Genomic DNA, 22494 nt, shown 5'->3' with positions numbered 1-22494 from the left:
GGGGCTTCCAGCCAGCAGGCAGCGGTTCCTGAGGCTGAGCCACAGCCAGTGCTCTCGGAATGTCTAGCTGCTCTGCAGCTCCCATGACAGGGAGGTGTGGCCGGAATTGCCGTTCGTGGGGCCACGACACCCTCTGCTGTCATCTCAGGGAGGCAGCCGCTGCCCGGCTTTCTAAGCCCGGAGCCAGGGGCGCTCAGTGCGGAGTTCCGGCAGCCTACTCCCCGGCACCTCCCTCCTGCGCCCCTTTGGGCAGCCACCAGCCCTGCCAGCCGGGCCCAGGCCTGAGCCTGCCAGGGCACTGGCCACAGGAGCAGCAGGAGTGGGACCAAGGGCGGCCCTCAGCTGGGAGGGCGCGGTGACGTCTCTGGAGGGTTTGTGACTTTAAGAAAGAAGCTAGCGCCCTGGCCGGTGTGGCTCTGGGGTTAGAGCGTCGCCTGTGCGCCAGTCGGTCTCAGGTTCAATTCCCATCAAGGGCACATACTTGGGCTGCAGCTCAATCCACACCCTGGGCTGGGGCGTGTGCAGGAGGCCACCAATCGATATGTCTCTCTCACATCGATGTTTCTCTCGGTTCTCTCTCTCTCTCTCTCTCTCTCTCTCTCTCTCTCTCTCTCTCTCTCTCTCCCCCCCCCCCCCTTCCTCTCTAAAGATCGACAGGAAATCACTTAGGTGAGGATTAAAAAAAACAAAGAAGCTATGGAAAGGGACACCCACTTCCCCCTGAGACCTAAATGCTTCTCAGCTTCCAGCCAAGGCCAGCCCATCCCTGACTTCAGGCTTCCAGGCACTGGGGGTGATGTGAACACTGCCCCTGCCCCGGCTAGGGACACCCTCCCCGGCCAGCTGCGACTTGGCCTCCCCTCTGATGCAGCTTGGAGGGGTGTGTGTGTGTGTGTGTGTGTGTGTGTGTGTGTGCGCACCTGCCGTCCGTCCAGCCGGCGGAAGTTCACACAGCATCGCCCTCAGTCTGTGGCCACCTGGGTGTCCCACCTGCCCACGTGGTGCTCCGTGCAGGGGAAGCTCCAAGCGCTGGGAGCGTCTTTTGCACTCAAACCAGAACCCTCGCTCCCTGTGACCTGCAGCAGCGCTCAGGGCTCCGGGCCCTGGAGGGAGACCTACGGTCACTCAGGGCAAAGTGTGTCCCAGGCAGGTGGGTCGCGGCCTCCGGGAGGGAGGACAGGACCCTGACAGCCCGGGGCTGGGAGCAGGCCGGCGCCAGCACCCAGGCTGGGACCCCTTAAACGGTCCCTGGGAGGCCCTTCAGCCAGTTATGGACGCCCCCCCCCCACCCCACCCCCAAGCCTCCACACGCACCCTGGCCCCGTCCCGGCCCTTCCCGGTCCCACGGCTTCCTCCTAGGGGCCAGCAGTCCGGCTCCCCGCGCCCGAGCAGGACAAGGACAGGCTCGGCTCCTTGGGTCACCGTTGCCCAGGCCCTCCGGGTCCCGGTGGCTCTCCTGACCGGAGCTGAGGCCTCAGCGATGCACCGCGAGGGGAGGGTCAGGGCGAGGCCCCGCGGGCCCTGGGCAAGCACCGGCACCGGCACCGGCACCGCAGCGCTGCGCGCGGAGAGGAGGGCAGGGGCCCCGGGGTGAGCGGCTCTGGATTCTGAGTCCGGGCTCCGCGCGGGGCCGCCACCTGGGGCTCCGCAAACTGTGGCCCCGCAACCTGGGGCCCCGCGGAGAGCTGGGCTCCTCCGCAGGAAAAGGAGCAGCAAGAATCCCGGGTGCGGGCCGGCCTGGCGGGGGGAGGGAGGCTGCGGGCCGGCCTGGCGGGGGGGAGGGGGCCTGGCGGGGGGAGGGAGGCAGCTCCAGCTCTTACGATGCTACCGTAGCGCAAAGTGCCGGGCGGGGCTGCCTTTAAAAAGGAGACCCTCGGCGGAGGCTGATCGGCCTCATTACTGCCAGGTGACTGAGGGCCAGGGACACAGGGCTCCTCCCCCGCGTGCCCACGCGTCCACGGATGAACCACGCGCCGTGGCCCCGGGGGAGAGGAAAGCACTCCGTTCCCGGCAGGCGGCGGCCTGTCTGCTGGGAGAGAATCACAATGACGGTGAGTCCCCCGCGGACGTCCCGGGAAACACCGGAGTTGAGAGGCAAAAGCTGTGTTTCCCCCGACGCCGAGGGGCAGCTGCTGTAAGAGGGCGGCGTGTGGGAGCGACGTGGGCCATGGATCTGGGAGGAGACCCTAGTGCGCCCCGGGGAGCCCTTCGCTGAGGCCGCGCTGAGTTTTCTGTGCCCGGAGGTCCCTGGGGAAGAGCCGGGCTGCGGGGAAGGTTACACTTCGGTGAAGCCCGGCCTGGCGCCAACAGCAGGCTGCGCGCGCCCTCTGCTGTCCCTTCTGGGTTTTGCCTTCACGGGGAGGAGAGCTGGGGCCGGAGGAAACGGGAGGCCACAGGACTGGGCTCCGAACCTGGGGCTCTCCCGGGACCAGGAGCCCCCCACGGTGGACTTGAGCGGGACCCGTAGCCCCTCAGCCTCTGCGCTAACAGCTGGGGCTGGGAGAGACCCGCTCCCTGACCAGGTGACCTCCGGAGCACAGTTTCTGTCAAAGATCTGGTACCGGGGTGGGGGGGGGTGGGGGGGTGGGGGGGAGAGGGAGTCTCAGGGAGAGGTGTCCGCAGAGCGCTGAGCAAGGGACACAGCATGACTTTGCTGCGACCTGGAAGGCGGTCAGAGGACAACGAGAACGTCTGTGAATCATTCCACATGGCTTTCTGCCCGGAGTCTCCATTCTCCTCTCCTCTCCTCTGATGGCGGAGCTTCCACCACTGTAACGTGTGTATGCCAAGGCCCAGCGAGGGGTAACATGTTTGACGCGAGATGCCCATTCCTTTTTATTTTTACACTAGAGGCCCGATGCCCAAAATTCGTGCAAGAGTAGGCCTTCCTTCCCCCGGCTGCCGAACCGGCTTCCCTCTGGCACCTGGGACCCAGGCTTCCCTCAAAGCCCCCGCTTAGTGTGGAAGGTCGTCCGGAAGGATGTCCGGTCTCATTGGCATATTACACTTTTATTATTATAGATTTGTGGTCATTTACATTTTTGAGAAATATACATTAAAATTGTGTGTACTTGAGAAACCATTACATTTAATTTTTTTTAGATCCTTGAAACTATGAGAACAAGCCAAGATGATGATTTAAAAAAAAAAAAAATAGGGAATATGAGAGTGGAGCTCAGAAAAGAAAAAAAAAAAAGCTGAAAAGAGAAAAGAAAAATCTTCAGAGAAATGGACTTGGTGAGTTTTTAAAACCTGGAAACATTGTCAGTGGGCACGTTTGCATGTCCAAATGCCTCTACAACATGCCATTACTAACACCGACGAAAGAAAACCGGATACAACGACTAGTCCAGGTACCCAACAAAGATGAGGACATGGATGTGAAGGCCTGAAATAGTATCAAAAGTTTAATATTTGGACAAATATCATGACGCTTTTGATGGCGTTTACAGCGCAATATTTACAGAAAACAATGGATATTTCTAAAGTTCAACAGAAATGATTTTGAAATTTGATGCTAGAGTGGCCAAATCATATAATTTGGATAAAAAGTAAAGAAATAACCTCTCTTTTGAGTGAAGAATTCAAAATGAGATTATTCATGTATGAGTAATAAAGTGAGAAGTCATACGTTTAGCAAATGTACTAGGGACTAGGGACAAACATCACGTTGAATTGTTGAGTAACTAACGCTTATTACACATATCGTTGAACCATAAGAAGAAAACAGAAAAGTTGAAGTTGATGAATGTTTTTCATTGGTTTCACAAATGTTGTTTAAAAATATTTTGTTCTAAGTGAAGAACAAAATTGTCTCAATTTTAGGCATTGATTTAAAGCGGAGTTCCTCACACTTTTTTAGAAAAGTCTGGATAGTAAATATTTTCGTCTCTGCAGGCTGGACTGTGCCTCCAACCATCCTAGCTCTCTCAGGCATCAAGGAGAGGGCCTGTGTTCATCCAGAGCCAGCCTGTTCCAGATGGAAATCTTTCGGAAACGCTGGCGCTGGCGGAGACCACAGGATCCCCAGCCCAGGATGCTGGGCGGGGTTCCTGTTTACAAGCTGCCAGCCTAGGAAGCGGCTGCAGACGGAGGGACCCCGTCTCGGTGTGTCAACATCCTGGTCACCACCTGCCCCCGGAAGGACAGAATTAGGCCCGGGGCCATTTTATTTCATCGTCTCTTATCGATGCTGCATGTTTTCTTTGTGTATATTATAGGGCTTGGATCATTGAGCTGGATTCCCATATAAGTGATCCAGGCCATTGACCAGCCACGTGGAGTCGTTACATTGCAAATTTAAGTCCTATTCTTTTTATTTGTTAGGTTTCTTTCTGTGGCCCAACCCATCCCCTGCATATTTCCAGAAGAGGGAACACAAAAGGGAAGAGAAGGAAGCCTCTACAGCTGCCTCGGGGCTTCCATTCCAGCACATCTGAGCCACATCCTAAGCAGACAGCAGTTACAAGGGAAGCTTAAAGTGGAGACGGTATTCCACTGCATGTTAACAAACAGTTTTGTTATTTCTCTAACAACACGTGCCAGGTCACCTTGAAGTTACGGAATGGAGAGTGTGTGAGTTTCCCATTTTTATTTTTGTAGATGTGCCACAAGGCTGGCCTAGGCTGGGACTGGGCGCAGAACTCAGGGAGAAGAAGTAGAAACCACTTGTCTCTTGAAGTTTGCCTGCTGGTCTCCTAGCAACCGGCTCCTTGTTGGAGGCACAGTTGAGGTGTCTGGGGACCCAGAATGTGAAGAGGCACATATTCGCTTTTCCACCAGATAATGAATTTTTTTGTAATTATTACAAATACTCCGTTTAAGCGACAGTGGATCTCCTGCTGGCTTTCCAGGTGGAGGAGAGAGGCAAAGACCTGCCAGGCAGGCATTGAAGTCCCTGGAGTCTCACCATATCACAGGCATGGGCTGGAAGGACACCGTGTCTCACCAAACTCTGACCCAACTGGTATCAAAGCCCTGGTTCCGCTCAGTCTCTGAGGAACGGTCTCCCGCCCGATGCCTGACAGAGGAGAGGGGAAGCGTCAGATGGAGCCTTTATAGTCTTTTCTCAAAATGCCTGGCATACAATAGAAAATTATCAAACATGTGAGGAGCAAGATCACAGATAACTAAGCAAACAGACTATAGAAATAAGGTGGTCCAGATATGAACACTTAGGAACTTTTAAATAGCTGTGATTAATATATTCAAGAAAGTAGAGAGAATGGCAAAGGAATAGATGGCAGAATAGAGAATTTTTATCAGGCATTTGGAATAGAATCAATAAAAACAAGAATCAAATAGACATTCTCAAACTGAGGAAATACTAGATCTAAAATGAAAACTCAATGAATGGCCGATTGTGATCACAATATACTAACTTGTGGGAAGACAGGTCATTATTTTATAAAATATTCAAAACAAATTATATAGAAGAAAAATATGGAAAAATAGACATTAATAGTGAGACATGGGGGTAATTGGAGACGGAGGGAGGAACTACACAGAAACAATTGTTAAAGGTATTCTGACTGAAACATGTCCCAAACGGATGAAATATACCATCCCACAGATTCAAAAAGCTCAGGGAACCCCAAGAAGATCAATGCAAACGTGTAGAGCCCTTCTGTCCTGTTTTTTTTTAATATTTAAAAAATATATTTTTATTGATTTCAGAGAGGAAGGGGGGAGAGAGAGAGAGAGAGAAACATCAATGATGAGAGAGAATCATTGATCAGCTGCCTCTTGCACACCCCCTACTGGGGATTGAGCCTGCAACCTGGGCATGTGCCCTTGACCGGAATCGAACCTGGTACCCTTCAGTCCACAGGCCAAGACTCTGTCCACTGAGCAAACCCGGCTAGGGCACGTCTGTGCTATTTTTAGATCCTGAACTGAGTACAACAAGAAATAAGGGCTTAGACTTAGAGGAAGAGACATATTTAATCAGGGGCTCAACCAGCTTTGGTGAGAAAACTTTGACATATTCCAAGAAACTCTCTGTAACGGCTCCCCATTGCCCGAGGCACTTGAGCACTGAGAACTCCTGCTTTGCTCTGGCTGCTCCCTCTACTTGGAATGCTCCCTCCCCTGTGGCGTCTCTGCGCATCCTTCAAGGCCTGTTGGCACGGGCTGCTGATCACTGCTCCCACGCGGGGTCGAGGGGAGGGCATTGTGCTGTGTTCTCAGGAGAGGAGGGTCACAGAAACACGCCTGGCCCCTGCCTGCCTCCTGGCCGTGTCTCCTTAGGAAAGGAGGGCTCGAGAAGTCCACACCCCACCCTCACGTTCCCACGTCTCTATTTGGTGAGGCTGAGAAAACACCTTCCACAGCTCTCTTGTGCATCGTGTGCAGTTCCCGAGGCCTCGACTAGGAGGGAAATGTGAGGGAAAAATACATTTTGCCCATAGGCCAAGCCTCATTCTCTAATCCTGTCTTACACACAGTATTTTACTCCCTAGTCCATCTTAATTGGTTCAAACTCCAGGGGGCTAAGAGGAAGGTTTATTATCACCCTCACAACCCCAGTAAGGTGCATCTCAGAAGCGGCATCTTCTCTTCAGCCTTTCGCAGCCCCTCCGAGCGGAATGAGGCTCCCTCTCTGCTCTGAGGCCCTTGGCTGCGCGCCACATTGTGTGGTAACGGCTTCTCAATCCAGGCGTCTTCCGCCCTCGGCCCAGGCTCGCTGAGGCAGGTGCGCACCTGGGTTGCTCTTATTCTCTCACATCAGCTCACACAGCGTCCTGCACATCCCAGGTTTTCGGCATGTGTTTAAGAAAGGGATTGGCCCTGGATGGTGTTGTTCAGTGGTTAGAACGTTGGCCCACGCACCAAAGGGTCACGGGTTTGATTCCCAGTCAAGGGCATGTACCTTGGGTTGCAGGCTTGATCCCCAGTCCTGGTCAGGGCATGTGTGGGAAGTGATGTGTCTCTCTCTCGTCGATGTTTCTCTCTCTCTCTCTCTCTCTCTCTCTCTCTCTCTCTCATCCCCTCCCTCCCTTCCACTCTCTAAAAATCAGTGGAAAAATATCCTCGGGTGAGGATTACTAAAAAAAAAAAAAAAAAAAAAAAAAAGGAAAGAAAGAAAGAGACTGGAATTTCCCCAAATATCACTAATGTTAGCAACTCATTCTTTGCTCTGTAGCCATTTTCAATATTAAGTTTTCATATTAATTCAGAGTAATGGGCTGTTTAAAAAGGTTAACACTTTCATAACAACAGTTTCTTCTCTAAGTGTCAATGTTTTAAATTTTTTCTATCTTTCTGAATGAAAATTTTTAATACATATATACACATATAACTTTATTATATGCATTTCTTTACTCTTTGAAATTGAATAGCTTGAGCATGGTGTAACCTTTCAAATCTCAGGACCATGGCCCTTAGTCCCAATAGGCTGTTGAGATAAGTTTCTTTGCACCTGCGTTAGGTGACTGCTGTGATTTTCAAGTTCAGGGGTTTCTTTTTTTTTTTTTAATATATTTTATTGATTTTTTACAGAGAGGAAGGGAGAGGGATAGAGAGTTAGAAACATCAATGAGAGAGAAACATCGATCAGCTGCCTCTTGCATACCCCCGACTGGGGATATGCCTGCAACCCAGGTACATGCCCTTGACCGGAATCGAACCTGCGACCTTTCAGACCGCAGGCTGACGCTCTATCCACTGAGCCAAACCGGTCAGGGCAAGTTCAGGGGTTTCTATCTTCTCTTTTTATGTTATCTGACTCTCCTTGTCTCTGACAGGGGCTTACTTCCAATAACTAGTTAGTTACTTCTAGTCCTGTGGTGGCTAGGAATCCAGGTGACTAGGACTGTCATAACTATAGGTGTCCCAAAAATGTATGCACACTTTGTTTTGTTTTTTAATTTCTTTATTGATTAAGTTATTACATATGTGTCCTTATTCCCCCATTCTTGCCCCCCCCCACCACTCATACCCTCACCCCTATGTTGTCTGTGTCCATTGGTTAGGCTTATACGCATGCATACAAGTCCTTTGGTTAATCTCTTCCCCTAACCCCCACCCTCCCCTACCTTCCCTCTGAGGTTTGACGGTCTGATCAATGCTTCTCTGTCTCTGGATCTGTTTTTGTTCATTAAATTCCATAAATGAGTGAGATCAGGTGATATTTATCTTTCTCTGACTGGCTTATTTCACTTAGCATAATGGTCTCCAGTTCCATTCATGCTATTGCAAATGCTAAGAATTCCTTATTTTTTACAGCAGCATAGTATTCCATTGTGTAGATGTACCACAGTTTTTTAATCCACTCATCCGCTGATGGGCACTTAGGCCATTTCCAAATCTTAGCTATGGTGAATTGTGCCGCTATGAACATAGGGGTGTATATATCCTTCCTGATTGGTGTTTCTAATTTCATGGGATATATTCCTAGAAGTGGGATCACTGGGTCAAATGGGAGTTCCATTTTTAGTTTTTTGAGGAAACTCCATACTGTTCTCCACAGTGGCTGCACCAGTGTACACACACTTTGAATGATTATAAAGTCAGTGTTTAATAGCATGCAGGTCATTTTCAAAATTTAAAAGAATCTACAGAAATGAATAATTTTTTGTCAATGCCCTGTTTCCAAACTAATGACCATTCTGGTTCAGGCACTGCTGATAACGCGAAGCAATGGGATCAAAAACATCAAGAATCATTTTATTCAGTATTCGTGCGCCATCAGTTTGTCAACTGTTGCCATTTTGTACCGTAAACTTTATCTTTTATGTATCCTCATAAAAAAGTCTAGTGGATAAATTTTCTTTATTCAAAGCTTAGTCTGGCTTCACCCATTATTTCAAATCAGTTAAACCTAAAAAGAAGTGAAAATTGAGTTATCAGCTGTTAAAGTAATTATACAGGCAATGTTTGCACTTCAACTGGGTTTTCAAACTTCCAGTAGCATTTTAGGATGAATTCCCGTTGTTCAAAGCTTAGTCTGGCTGAAAAGAAACACCAACTGAGCTATCAGTTGTTAAAGTGTGTATATGTGTTTTTGGGACACCCTGTATATGTTAAAAGAGTGGAAGGATTCTAAGAGAGACGGTCTTTGAAAGAGTCAAGAGCCTGGCTTAGTGCATGGACATTGCGACAGCCACAGTGATAGTCGATTCGTCTATCAACTGAGTGATTTCTGTGTCTGTCACCCCCATGCTTGGTGCTGGGGTGGGGACTTGGGGGAGACATAGCAAGGAGCACAAAGAGAAAGTGAAAATCCTGGCTCTGGACGTAGGTTAGATTTCTTAGAGATAACAAGCATGGGAGGGGGAGAAGGGAGGGTGAGAAGACAGCTGCTGAAAACACTTACAGGAGAAAAATCTATTTGTTGTGCTTCATTTATTGATGAGCTCACGCTTAGCAGCGGCTCTGAATTAATTTACTTCAAACACCTTCAATACAGCACAACAATATAATTAGCACCATGAGCCGAGCAACCAGCCTTCCCAGACTGCATTGGTTTAGGAATTAAAATAGTCTTCTAGGGAACTGAACCAAAAGGAGTGTGGTTTACTTTGTATTTTTAATGGTACTTCTTATTAACTACTAGGGAAATTAGGCATCAGTTTTGGAATCAGGTAGTTTCTGACCAACATTAAATATATACAAATATTGACTTTATTCCCAAATTGGATTATATGTATTTTGGGAAAGATCTGTGCAGGCAGTTTCATCAACAGTGTCATGCTACAAAGCAGGAAAAGTAAGGAAATAATGTATAAGACTTTATTTCTCCCTTGCAGTGATATTTAAACGGTTCTTTGTTTCATATAAAATGGTTTTATAGTTTTCTTTCACTTTTTTTTCTCAATTTACTGACAAGTGTAGCTTGGTGTGTTTTTACTTAGTTGACAGAAATTGTTCTCTGTGTCCTCTAAAGGGTCTCTTGTGAGTCCCTCTTAGTTATGTAAATATAAAGATAGTTGACCTCATTAGTCTAGAATTAGGGATAATAGGATTCTAGAATTTTTCAAGGGTCCTAGAAAAGCTACCTTATCTCATGGAGATTTAATATTGTTTAGGTGGCAAACGGATCTACAGTTTCAGTGCAATCCCAATCAAAATTGCAGCTGGCTTCTTTGCAGAAATTGAAAAGCTAATTCTAAAATTTGCATGGAAATTTAAGAGACCCAGGATAACTGAACAATATTGAAAAAGAAGAACAAAGTTTTATAGTTCCTGATTTCAAAACATATTACAAAACTACAGTAAATCAAGACAGTGACATACTCATAAAGATATACATAGAGGCCAAGAGAAAGGAAATGAGAGAGAAACTGTCACATTTATAGTCAACTGATTTTTGACAAGGGCACAAAGATAATTCAATGAATAAAGAATAATAAATGGTACTGGGACTATTGGATATCCACATATGAAATAATTAATTTAGATCCCTATCTCACACTACACACAAAAATGAACTCCAAATGCAACAAAACTTAAATGGAAAAGCCAAAACTATAATATTCTTAGATAAAAGCATAGGCATAAATCTTCAACTAGGCAATGGCTTCAAAGGTATGCTATAAAGGCATAAGGAACAAAATAAAAAAGATATATTGGACATCATTAAAATTACAAACTTTTGTGCATCAAAGCACACCATTAAAGTGAAAAGAAGACCCACAGAATGAGAGAAAAATTTTGGAAATCATATATCTAATAAGGTTCTTGTATCTGGTTTATAGAAAGAACTCTTATAACTCAATAATAACTCAGTTTAAAAAATGGGCAAAAGGATCTAAATAGATATTTCTCCAAAAAAGATATACAAATGACCAATAATAACATGAAAAGACACTCAACATCATTGGCCATCAGAGCAATCAAATTAAAACCACAATGAGCTAGCCAGACAATAACAAGTATAGTGAGGATATGGAGAAATTGGAACCCTAATTCATTGCTAGTGGCAGTGTAAGATGATACAGCCATTTTGGAAATTTGACAACTTCTTACAAAGTTAAACATAAGTTTTTCACATGGCCCATCACTTTCATTCCCCAGTATTTACTCAAGAGAAAGAAAAGCATATGTCCACACAAAGGCTTGGGAGGCAAATCTGTGAGGAAGCACAGCTTAGAGGTGGGAGCAGGAACTGACTACAAACAGAATGCGTGAGCTTTTGTGGTGTTGGAGATGCTTTAAAATTAGAATTTTGTGAAAGTTACACAGATCTATATATTTACTTAAAGGCATTGACTTACTCATAATGGGTGTTAATTTATGTTATGGAAATTATACCTCAATAAAACTATTAAAAAGATAACCAGCAAAAGATAAGAGGTATGATGGTGTGGATAAGTGAAGCTTGAGGCTGTGATTAGCAATGGGGGCCATTTATTCAATTGTCAATAACTAGTCACTTGGCCAGACCTAGATGCTTGGGAGCTGGGAACATAGGGGCCTTCCAGTAGCAAGCCTGTACTATGGAAGGCGAATACATTGCTTTACTTCCTACAATGACTGGCAGGAGGGTTATTATCACGCCTACTTTAGACACCTCCCTGAGCCACAGGGAGATTAAGTAACTTTCCCAAATTCATAGTTAGTAATGGTCAAAGTTGAGAATCAACTGGTTTGCCTCACAGCAACAAACCCTAAGCTCCTTTCTCCATCGCAGGGGAAGTTTCAGAGCTGGAAGGGAACTTGGAGATTAACTACTTGCACCCTAGACCAGCGGTTCTCAACCCGTGGGTCGGTACCCCTTTGGGGGTCGAACGACCCTTTCACAGGGGTCGCCTAAGACCATCGGAAAATACATATATAATTACATATTGTTTTTGTGATTAATCACTATGCTTTAATTATGTTCAATTTGTAACCATGAAATTGGGGGTCACCCCAACATGAGGAACTGTATTAAAGGGCCGCGGCATTGGGAAGGTTGAGAACCACTGCCCTAGACTGTAAAATGCACCTGGGCTTCTCCCAGACCTAGCCCGGAGTCTCCGCTCGGTCACACGTGTTGCCTGCCTGGCCAATGGGCTGGCTGAGTGTCCTTCAGATGAGCAAACTGAGGCGCCAGGCCTTTGAATGAATGACATGCATGAGGTCCTCTACTACTTAGGGGTAGAACTGGGATGAAGCCCTCTGCCAGTTTACCCCTCTCTTCTCGGCCACACTGCCACCATTCCCTTCTCTCCTCCCTAGGAACTCATCCCAACCAATCAGAGCCCTCCTGTCAGAGCGCAGGTCCTTCCTTCTTCATCAGAAGGTGAAATATGACTCTTGGGCGGGCACACTGCTGGTTTACCTATAGTGGTAACTTCACAGAGAAGTCTGGCTTTCACCTTAAGTCCTCCACCTCACTCCCGAAGTGTTAACCAGCTACTCTTCCTTCTTGATGGCCACAGTCTGGACAAGAACAAAGTTTTTTCTGGCTTTCCACTTTACTGGGATTCAGTTTGGAAATTGAATTCCCTCCCTCATACTCAGACCTGGAACTGGTTTCTCTCTCAGTTGTTCTCTCCAAATCGAGACTCTTTTAAATTGCCATTCCTTTGCAACCCAATCCAAGGCCAGACCCATCTTTGGATTCATCCCAAACACCCTCTGCCTGATCGTGAACTCTTGCCCGCCCTGGCAGTCATGGGGGAGAATCTGGCATTGGTCCAACTCCGTCCCTAGATGTCTGCTGTGGGTCACACCTGCTCCACCCCACAGGGATCACACTTGAACTTTCCTGCACTGTTTTCTATCAGTAAACGTCTTACCTATTGCTAATCTGCACACACACACACACACATACACAGTACAGACACACAACCCCCTGATTGTTTGTATAGGTGTGTTCTTACCAACTACTAAAGACAGACACACTTATTACATTCCCTGAACTAAAGGGTTATTCATCACCATGAACAGGAAACCCAAATCTTCCCTGGGAGCTGGATTCACGTTTTTTAAAATATATATATTTTTATTGATTTCAGAGAATAAGGGAGAGGGAGATAGAAGCATCAGTGATGAGAGAGAATCATTGATCGGCTGCCTCCTGCATGCCCCCTCACGGTGACCAAGCCCGCAACCCGGGCCTGTGCCCTGACTGGGAATCGAAGTGTGACCTCTTGGTTCATAAGTTGACGCTCAACCACTGAGCCATGCCAGCCAGTCCTGACTTCATTTTTGCCTGTTGGGGTGGTACTCCTGGGTGATAGGAAGAAGTAGAATGGTACCAATCATTCAAATGCAGGAAACAAAACCAAACCAAATCAATCCAATCGATAACTGCAGGCCCCTGGAGAACTCTAAAACCTCTTTAAAGAGGATTTTGAGAGGCAGTGATTATCTTGCTAAGAAACTCCTACTTAGAGTGTCTTCCAGAGTAGGAAATTTCTGTCTGAATAGGCCAACATCCTTTAAATTTCATGTGGATGAAAAAAAATGTCATAACATAAATGATAAATGAATTAAAATGTAGTCCCTTTAACTCATACATTTATTTGACACTGAGAAGAATAGCTTCCATTACAAGTAATGTTATGTGATGCCTGGAGTCTAGGGAGTTGGACATTTGGTTATGGAATTATCAGTGTTCATCTGCATTCACCCTTGTGTTTTCAAATCTTATTCTAGAGAAAAAGAATGTAAACCTAAATCATTACAACAGAATTACAGGCCATGAAGGACTCTTTATAAACCAGCAACCAACATTAGGATCTTACTCTCCAGGACCCCACCCGGAAGCTGAGTCCTGAGGATGAATGACAGGGCTGGACGGATAACTCCTGTCAGAGACTGGAGCTCTCTTTCTCCCAAAGGAGACATTGGGGGCCATGTAGATGCTTTGGGGCCAATCAAACACGTCTGAGTTTCTTCCTGCACAAGTCCTGAGCCTCCTGATGATTTCTCATCATGGGCAGGAAAGTCAGGTGCTCCCCTTAAAGGAGGTGGCGTGTGACATTTATCCTCAGGGAGGAGGCTCTGTGGTGAGTAGAGAAGATGGGGGAGGGGAAATCAAAGGTGTGCACGGGTTGTGACCAGGGCAAGGTGGCTGTCATCTGTCTGGATAGTGCGAAGGACCCTCTGGATCAGCCGTCGCCAACCTTTCGGACCTCATGGACCACCAGTGGTCCGCGGACCACTGGTTGGCGACCACTGCTCTGGATGGTCCTTTGCACCTCTGACTCAGGGTTCAAAGGACCACGGAGAGAGATAGAGACACAGGGGTCCTGAGGGGTCCAGCATGTGGCTTGGGAAGAGCAGCTGAAGGAGGAGAGACTGTGTGTAGGGCCAGCTTTGAACCCAGCGGCCAAGACCTCAGTGAGAGCGATGAAAGATTCACTCTGTTGGGTGCCTTGGAGACAGACCCGGGAATGGGGGCAGTGAGTGCTGGCTGCAGGGAGAAACAGCCGCGTTACAGTGAAATAGTGTGTGGGAAGGCCTTTTATGGGAGGGCGGTGCAGTTGTATTCTGGGATTTGCACAAGCTCCTTGGACAAGCAAGTGCAGTGGGTGATGTTTTTCATTTCCACACCCCCCTCCACCCCCACGCTTCCCCTACCATCATTAGGCCATGTTCTCAGGGGAGAGCGGGCAGAGTGAAGAGCAAAAGGCAAAGTAAAAACCTACACATTTCTTGGGTTTTGAATGTTCAAACGGACTTTTACATTTCCAGTTGGGAGAAAACCCAACTGTTGAGTAGCAAAGCCAAAGTCTGTGCTGCACATGACAGCCTGGGACGGAGTCCTGAGCTTGATCGAGGGACGCCAGCGAGGAGGGCGGGGAGGAAGGTCAGAGCCAGGTGCTGGCACATGGCCCTGAGCTTTCTCCCGGGCCCACCTCTCTGGGGGCTCAGGGTGGGGGACACCTAGGAAGAGAGGACGTTTGCCTTCCTATCTATCTGGTGCCTCTGAAGGCCAGAGCAGGTAAGGCTGGGGTGGTGCAGGGCAGGTGGTGGTGGCTGTCAGCCCAGAGGTGAGGCCAGTTTCCTTGGGTGGGAGAGAAAGCAGTGAGCTCACAGCTAGCGATGGAAATGGGGATGGGAAAATGTCTAAGGCTGTTAATCTATGCAGGAGTCTGGGTGTGGGGGACAAGTGATGAAAACCCCTTTGGGATTTGGGATTTTCAGCCCAGCTCTCCTCCTGGGATCAGGAATTCCTCAAGTTGACCCGTTCATTTGTTTGTTAGTTTGCTTGGTTATTATTTCAACCATTCATTTGTTTTCATTGTTTCCAGCACATAGTATATTTTTAGAGTTTAAATCTTGTATTAGCTACTGAACCAGCTCTTTCTGGATTTAAGGAATGAGGTCCCTGAGCCCATTCTGGGAAGTGGGGATCAGATCTGGGCCACCCTGTGCAGACTCGTCATTGTCCCAGATACTCTGATCATGCCCACTTTCAGCTGGAAAGGTAAAGTTTTTAGAAATGTTAAACCATGGAAAGAGAATCTTTGCGGGAACATTTTGCAGAGAAGGGAAACCCAGCAACGTTATCTCTCTTCAGAGTTTTCTACAGGTTATGGCGGTGGTTCACTGCTGGAAAGATGTGAAGGAGCATCTCATTCTCAGAAGCCAAAGACATTTATACTCTTCCCTTTCAGGTGAACAATTCACCTCTCTGTGGATCGCAAGGTCACGGGGGCTCAGAGCAAAGTTCCTTTTAACTCCAGGCCCCTGGACTGACTTTTATTCTTCTCGGGCCTGAGTTTTTTGAGCAAATAAAATGATGGCTGTGTTCCAGGCATTTCTGAGGAATAAAGACTCCATAAATTCTGGAAACTCAGTAAGTGAGTCATAGACATGGAAGTGATGTAGGACAGAGTGTAACTGTTCCCAGAGGCCGTCGGGAGGCGCTTCCTCTGAGCTCCTTTCATTCTCGGGCTTCTCTGGGGGAAGGACGGTGGTAAGCAGATTTATGGGCCATAACTTGGGTGGATAAATCAACCTCGGCATTTCCAGAAGGAGCCATTAACACAGCAGTTGACACCGCAGACATTCTGCTTCCCATGTGTAGAATACAATAAAGGTTATTTGCCACACATTGCAAAAGGGAGTACGTACTTTTCAATACCTATTTTCAAAAGAGGTATTTTGCCTGTGAAAGTGCAAGGATGTCCCGGCTGGTCACTGTCACAGTTGGAGCAACAGAAATGAAACCAAGGGTTAGACCAGCCTTAACCCTGTTAGTTCAAAGGGACTCATTATTAAATTGGCCTCTTTTTTTTTTTAAATATGCTTTTATTGATTTTGTTTTTAGAGAGAGAAGAAGGGAGAGGAATTGAGAGATAACAACATCTATGAGAGAGAAACCTCACCCACCAGCTGCATCCTGTGCGCCACCTAGTGGAGATTGAGCCTGCAACTCGAGCATGTGCCCTGACTGGGAATCAAACCAGTGACCTCTTGGTTCATGGGTTGACGCTCAACTGCTGAGCCACACTGGCCAGGCTTCTCTTAATGTGACTTGCAAATTCCTAGCCTTGGTCATGAGAGCTGATTGAGAAGTGCAGATGGCTCGGTGCACATCCATCGCCCCCAGTGGAGAAGCAATGTCAAGTACACGCTGACAGCTCCTTCCAGGCAGCGACAAATGGCTTCCTTTCTGGTTGTGTTGAAAGCCAAAGGTTTTTCTGATTATACAATGATGCACTTAAATTATTATTTGCTTTTGCTCTGATGTGAGGAGAGAAAGAAAAGTGTGGATGGCAAAGACCCTTCTCCTGCGGCGATGAAACAGAAGGAGAGGCTGCACGCTGAGAGGGCATCTGTGGTCTCCCTTTGGCCACAGATCCTGGGGTAGCAGAAAGGCACCTTCAGTTCATTCCAGGGGTGACACAGACTCAGAAAGGAAGTGCAAATGCCTCCAACGTCATGGGCTTTGTCTGAGAGGAAAGAGAAGCTAATGAAGGAAGCCACAGAGAGATGGCAAGGAAACCAATGAGGAATGAGTCTGTCAATAGCAATTTCCCATCAGCTTTTGTTATGCTTAACATAATTTGGTGCCATCTAAGGCTGACTCCTCAAGGGCAGTTATAAACAAACAGAGCTTTTCCCAGTATCTGCAGTTGGTTCACAGATCAACTGGGTTAGTGTCTCATTTGCAACTCAGCTGGTGAATAAGGCTCCCACCCTTCCGTCTGTTTGGCAGTCTGTTCCCTGGGCTTTGAGAAATTCATGAAGATAATTGGTAAGTTGAAGAATAATGTTCAGAGAAGAGTGTCAGCTGAGGCAGAACCTCTCTGGGCAACCCTAGCCTCACACTGAGTAGGTCCATACATTTGATTGTGTTGGTGTGTTTAGAACCACCGCCTTAGGGACCGACTCACACTACCAAACCCATAAGAGGCAGATGTCAAAGCCCTAGTGACAATTCATTAATTTGCATCAAGAACCATAACAGTGGGCATGCTGTGTGAGCTGGTCAACATGTTGGCTCCCTGGAGGGATGGAAAACTCCAGTGCTGACGAGGCCAGGCAGGTAAGGGAATGAATTGAGGTGAAAGGGAGTCATGGGATTGTATGAATGGGGGGCCCTACTCCCCTTCTGAACCTTTCAGCCAATGTGATCTCCACCCAGTTGTTGCTGTTCAGGGTCCAGTGAGTCTAGAGATTATGATTCTTTAGAAGCTAGAGAGCCAGACTTGTATGAGAAATTTCCTGATTTATCACTCTTAGCAGGTAATTTTTAAAAATTTCAAAAACTATTGTGCAAGGCAAATATGCCTACACACTTCTCATGTGCAAGCCCTAATTAAATTATAGCCAGAGAAGAAAAGAAGAAGGAAGAAAAGAAAAGATGAGAGCCAATTTCAGGACAAAGGAATTCATTGGGTAACCTCAATGGTTAGGGTTATCCAACTGTAAGAGCCTGAAGCACGTGTCCATTCTGTGGGCACACATCTGCCAGGAGGGGTTGAGGTCCTGCCTGGTTCAGACACATAGTCACATCTGCCTTAGCTTTATAGGTTTCATAACACCTCCACCCCCGGGCCGGCAACACTTTATTTACATTGTGGTATTTGCCAATTAAGGCTCCACCTTTCTGTACATTTGCTGGGACTGCATTCTCACGCCCTAGTTAGATTTTACCAGCCCGCTGCTCTGACCTAAGAATTCAGAAGCATTTTGTTGAAGCAGATATACTCTTATCCATTAGGAATGGTGGACAGTGACAGTATTAGCCCTATTCATTCCATAAGAAAGTGTTTACTGAGCTCTACATTGAACCAAGCACTGAGTGCAATAGAAAACAAGATGGAACTCAAAGAATTTACGTTTTAATCATTGCCAATGTTTAGCAAGCTCGGTCAGCGAAGCAGGTTCTGTGGAAGGCATTTTATGTAATTATTTCACTTCATCTTCAGGCCAACTCTTAGAGCCAATATTATAATTATTTCTGTTTTATAGTTAAGAAAACTGTGACTAACCAAGGCCAGATGACCCCTCCTCCACTCTCCAGAGAGGCAACCTGTGTCTTCATCTGCCAACTTCAGTCAAGGTAGGTGCCGAGGACTCAGTTCCACACCACGCATGCTGTCTTAGGAGTGGACTTGATGGATGGCAAGGAGGCTGGTTTTTCTGATGGAGATTCCACATGTGTTGAAGGTCTTTTCAATTCAAGTGTTATTAATAATTATTTAAAAAGATGATGCCCTGGACAGTGGCTCAATTGATTGCAACACTGCCCTGTACACCAAAGGGTAGCAGGTTCGATTCCCAGTCAGGACACATACTCAGGTTGCAGGTTTAATTCCCTGTCAGGGTACGCATGAAAGGCAACCAATTGATGTTTATCTCTCACGTCAATGTTTCTCTTCCTCTCTCTCTCTTCCTCTCTCTCTAGAATCAATAAAGAAAATACCTTTGGGTGAGGATTAAAAAGGGAAGAAAAGAAAGGAAAAGAAAAGAAAAAGAGAAAAAGATGCTGTTTTCTGAGTGCTTACTTTGTGCTAATCTCCATGCTAAATATTTTATATACATTTTCTAATTAAACCCTCAAAGCTATCATGTGAAGTAAGTATTATTGCCCCCTTTTGCAGATGAAGAAATGAGCTCAGAAAAGTCATTAGCTTGTGCAAGGTTACACAGAGGGTCCTTGCACATCCCTGGGGCACTGACATTGCAGAGCATGGAGTTATAGTAGGCGGTGCATGACCCAGTCATTTGCTCATTTAATATGTGGTGGCGCTGAGAACTGACCCAGAGCACAATCAGTGAGATTGGAACATGGGTGAAGGGAATGCCAGGGAGGGATTCGAGAGAAATCCCGAAAGGTAGTGGGAGATTCCACCAGCACATGGGAACAACCTCTCCAACATCATAATTTTGCTGGTGGAAGAGCCAGCTCAGCTAATAACCCGTCCCAAAGACAAGCAACTGGTTGCTTTACCTATAAGATAGTCAGTCTTGTTGAACCGTTTGACTAGATCTGACTGATTTGGGAATGGAAGGGGCTTCCTTGACCAGGTATTTTGACATTGTGTGGACAAACAAAGTGGCATAAACAATCAACTCTAAGACCCAAAATGTCTAGGTCAAGATATGGCTCTTTTCTTGAACTTCCGGGGGTTAGAAGAGTCAGAACGTTTTGTTGATCATGAGGCTTTCCCTGTTTATGATTTGTCCTGTTGCCCTAGCTAGGTTTGAGGAAGGAAACGTTTTCCAAAAATAAACAAGTCAGTAGGATGCTATCAAAAGCCATAAACGAAGAGTCCCTGGAGGGCAGCCAGGCAGGATGGTTCCCAAGGTGTGGCAGCCTTCCTGAGCCACGGCAAAACCAAGGGCAAATGGAACAGTAGCCTGGAATTCTAGAATGTTAGATCTGAGGGGGCTTTAGGCCAGTGATGGCGAGCCTTTTGAGCTCAGCACGTCAGCATTTTGAAAAACCCTAACTTAACTCTGGTGCCGTGTCACATATAGAAATTTTTTCATATTTGCAACCATAGTAAAACAAAGACTTATATTTTTGATATTTATTTGATATATTTAAATGCCATTTAACAAAGAAAAATCAGCCAAAAAAATGAGTTCGCGTGTCACCTCTGACACGCGTGTCAGAGGTTCGCCATCACTGCTTTAGGCGATCTCCCTTACTGTAGGAATGGGAAAAACTTAAGGACCAGAGAGATAGAGACTTACCCAAGGTCGGGGGCTAGTAATGGAGGAACACTAGGATGAAGGCTTCCTGAAGCTCCTACCCTTGGCCAGAGCGACATCTCCGCCATCCGGAGGTCTGTTCAGGGGGATTTACAATAAATCGTTGAATTATGAATGTTACAAATTAAGTAACCTGGGTTTCCAATAAACTTTTACATTCAATTTGTGTCTTATAATTTTACTTATGAAACAGCCCTACTTAACCCTGTTAATAAAATTCATTTAAGTATTATAGGCATTATTTATAAAGATAATATATTCCACTTTTAGATTTAGAGGGTTGTACATGTCTGAGCTAAAAACAATTTTCAAGTACTTAACGTTAACAAATCGAATGAATGTCCCAGACGTACCAGTGCCTATTAATCTTAAGTGCTCCAGTAAAGTTCTCTTAACAATCCTAAAAATCACAATCTAAAATTAACCACTCAAGCATCTGTTTTAAACTGGAATCACAAGGTAATGCTTTATGACCTAATATACCAAATTCTTGCAAACATTTTAGACAATACACAGATTGTACAAATGTTCACAAAATATACACAGGTTGTACCAATGTTCACAAAATCTATTCTTAAGCTTAACAAGAAAGTATCTATTCTAGGGAATTGGTGTACTTCTTCATCTCCATAATTCTAAATCTTCCCCAGGGCCATTACTCCATCCCGGGGTTGAGGTATCATCTTGGTGAACTGAGGTTGCTAATGGAGGACCATGAGGGATTTGGCTATGATGGGCAGCTTAGAGCCGCAGGCACCCAGGGGAGTCGTCCCAGGATGCACACTCCATCTTGAATCCTTTCAAAACCATTGCTCCAATGGGGTGGCCTTGAGACAGGCCAGTAAGCTAGAACAAGTGGAATAGGGAAACAGACAGTTAAATATACAGTTTTCAGCCATCTAGTAAATCTAGATGCCAAGCAGTTTGCACCCATCTAGTAAATCCTATCTTTCCTAAACCAGGACATTTAAGAGTAAATGCTTTGCACTTCTCTGTCCCAACCAGAGGGTAAATAGCATAAATCACCCTTCTCAGGGAGACAGATAGCAGAAATCCAATGAGTGCCCTTTGCCAATCACCCCCAAAGACAGCTGAAGTTAAGGGAATAAATCTCGTTTTGGTGCATCAGCATAAAACTGATGAATATTCTGTTGAGATCTTCCCTAGGACCCCTAAACTTCCAGCCTTTAAAAACCCTCAAGAATGAAGTTTCCATCGCACCTTTTCCTTTTTCCCTCTTGTTTCCCCACAGGCATGCAGCTCCTAAACTCTAAGGAACCCCATGCGGCTTGCAACCAGGGTGCAATGGGGAGCAGCAGCCTGTCCCAGGCTAATCCTCTGACCCTGTCCCCAAGGTCTCCTTTCCTCTGACTTCTCAGTGAGCCAAAGCAGCCCACCTAGTCCCTCTCCTGTTATCCTAGGCCAGTGATGGCAAACCTATGACACACGTGTCAGAGGTGACACGTGAACTCATTTTTTTGGTTGATTTTTCTTTGTTAAATGGCATTTAAATGTATAAAATAAATATCAAAAATATAATTCTTTGTTTTACTATGGTTGCAAATATCAAAAAATTTCTATATGCTACACGGCACCAGAGTTAAGTTAGGGTTTTTCAAAATGGTGACACACCGAGCTCAAAAGGTTCGCCATCACTGTCCTAGGCCCTCCTTGTTTCACTGACCCCAGTTTTTTTTGTTTTTTTTTTATTGATTAAGATATTACATATGTGTACCCTCTACCCCCTCCCCCCCCCGCTCATCCCCTCACCCCCCCGTTGTCCGTGTCCATTGGTTAGTCCTATATGTTTGCATATAAGTCCTTTGGTTGATCCTTCCCCCTTGCCCCCACCCTCCCCTACCTTCCCTCCAAGGCCCGACAGTCCAATCAAAGCCTCTCCGTCTCTGGATCAGTCCTTGTTCATCAGTTTATGTTGTTCATTATATTCCACAAATAAGTGAGATCTTGTGGTATTTATCCGCTCTCCAGTTCCATCGATGCTGTGGCAAGTGGTAAGAGTTCCTTTTTCTTCTTCCTCTTCTTAAAGAATACCTTTCAGCATTTCATATAATGCTGGTTTGGTGGTGATGAACTCCTTTAGCTTTTCCTTATCTGTGAAGCTCTTTATCTGACCTTCAATTCTGAATGATAACTTTGCTGGATAAAGTAATCTTGGTTGTAGGTTCTTGGTATTCATCACTTTGAATATTTCTTGCCACTCTCTTCTGGCCTGCATGGTTTCTGTTGAGAAATCAGCTGACAGTCGGATGGGTACTCCCTTGTAGGTAACTGACTGTCTTTCTCTTGCTGCTTTTAAGATTCTCTCCTTATCTTTTGCTCTTGGCATTTTAATTATGATGTGTCTTGGTGTGGTCCTCTTTGGAT

The 22494-nt window shown here is 46.2% G+C and overlaps 1 long non-coding RNA gene across 1 annotated transcript; it reads left to right on the top strand.

Moving 5' to 3' along the window:
- The first annotated feature begins 1889 nt into the window (after nt 1-1889).
- On the top strand, nt 1890-19951 carry LOC308525782. The gene is made up of 6 exons (XR_013996476.1): nt 1890-2051; nt 3103-3237; nt 4327-4575; nt 13588-13940; nt 18361-18451; nt 18797-19951. It is a non-coding gene; the product is annotated as an uncharacterized lncRNA (long non-coding RNA).
- Nucleotides 19952-22494: the final 2543 nt, after the last annotated feature.

Source organism: Myotis nattereri (genome assembly GCF_964212035.1).
Source record: "Myotis nattereri genome assembly, chromosome: 1".
NCBI classification, from domain to species: domain Eukaryota; kingdom Metazoa; phylum Chordata; class Mammalia; order Chiroptera; family Vespertilionidae; genus Myotis; species Myotis nattereri.
This window is presented reverse-complemented; position numbering and strand designations above follow the sequence as displayed.